The sequence below is a fragment of the Echinops telfairi genome, unplaced genomic scaffold (assembly GCF_000313985.2).
Source record: "Echinops telfairi isolate 266 unplaced genomic scaffold, ASM31398v2 ScPeMD7_9;HRSCAF=40, whole genome shotgun sequence".
Taxonomy (NCBI): Eukaryota; Metazoa; Chordata; class Mammalia; order Afrosoricida; family Tenrecidae; genus Echinops; species Echinops telfairi.
Genome location: NW_022103906.1, coordinates 62,639,073 through 62,640,792, shown reverse-complemented (window position 1 = coordinate 62,640,792; position 1,720 = coordinate 62,639,073).

Here is a 1,720-nt window from a genome sequence, read left to right as displayed (position 1 = left end):
GGGCTCTTATCTGTAACAGTGTGCTTCCTCTGGTCTAATTCAATTTGTAAGGTAGAATTGATGTCATGATGGTAGGATAAGGAATCACCAAAGAGCTAGAGGAAAGTTGCGTGTTGCATCAGTGCTATACTGCAACCTGACTGACACATCTCTTCCCTGTGACCCCTCTGTGAGGTGATGACCAATTGTCTACAGATGGATATTGGGTCTCCACTCCATGCCCTCCCTCCCCCATTCACCTTGGGTATGGTTTTATTCTGGGTCTTAGATACCTGACACCTGATCCCATCAACACCTCAAGATCACACAGGCTGGTGTGCTTCTTCCATGTGAATTTTGTTGCTTCTGAATTAGATGGCCACTTGTTTATCTTCAAGCCTTTAAAATACCAGACGCTATATCTTTTGATAGCCAGGCACCATCAGCTTTCTTCAACACATTTCTTTATGCACCCATTTTGTCTTCAGCAATTGTGTTGGGAAGATGAGCGTCACAGACTGCCAGATTGTTAGAACAAAGCGTTCTTGTCTTAAGGGAGTATTTGAGTTGAGGCTCAATGTCCATCGGCAACCTTAATTCTTAATATATATATAGTTCTATTTCTCTCTCATCATATATATATTTACATATGTACATGCCTATAATTAGGCCTCTATAAATGTTCTTTGCCTCCTGGCTCTTTCTTCTATTTCCTTTTTACTTCCCTCTTGTCCCACCATCATGTTCAGCCTTAATTCAGGTTTAGTAATTCCTCACTGCTACATTGCCATTTATTGAGCCCCACTAGGCATTCTACAACGTTCCTTCCATTGACTTCAGCTCACTTGTTGTTCCCGTGTCCCTGATTTGGACGCTCCCCCTTCCTTTCTCCCAACTCCCCTTCTCCTGTATCCCCCCAGAACCATTGATCCCTTTCTTTGCATCTTTGAATTATTTATTCCACCTATTTTATCTTGATAGACATGTAGAAACAGCAGAGGAAGTCAAAACCAACAAAACAACAACAACAGAAAAAAACAACAAAAAAACAACAACAAAAAGAAAGTCACTGACAAAAATAGAAAAGCCTATAAATAGTTCAAGGTCTGTTTGTTGGCCATTATGCGTGTTTTCCAACCGAGTCTGATGGGGTGCCACACTGTCTCCCAAGTCTATTTTTGGTATTTCCCCAGGTGTTTCATCAGTCTTCTCCCCCTGCTGCCCTGCTGCATGCCCTCAATGCCTTGTCCCAGCGTGATGGGGCCAGACAGTACAGTATTCCCACACCACACTGTGCCTCCAGTGCTGTCCCCCACAGCACCATGGTTCAGTGAGGGACGCCATGTCCTGTGGTGGGGCTGGCCCTACGGCCCTCACCATGCATTGTCTGCTCCCAGCAGGAACATAGTCCTTGGGGCTTGGTGGGCCAGGATGTCCTCTCCTCCATCTCCATCCCTTTGTGTTTCTCCCATGTGCTCTAATCCGATGCACTCCTGTCCCCAAGCTGTAGCCCCAGTGCTGTCCTCTGAAGTGCATTCTTCTGGGGGGAGGTGTTCTCATAATTGGGATTGGGGTCAGCCCCACAGACCTCTATATTAGTTCCCTGGTACATGCCGGTATGTTGTATTCACGTCTTGGCACAACAGATTGAAGCTTGGTCACCCTCTCCTCCTGTGGAGATATAAACAATACCCTCCCCCTTGGGTGGATTAGTGCCATGCTCCCCACCACCATGTCTTTT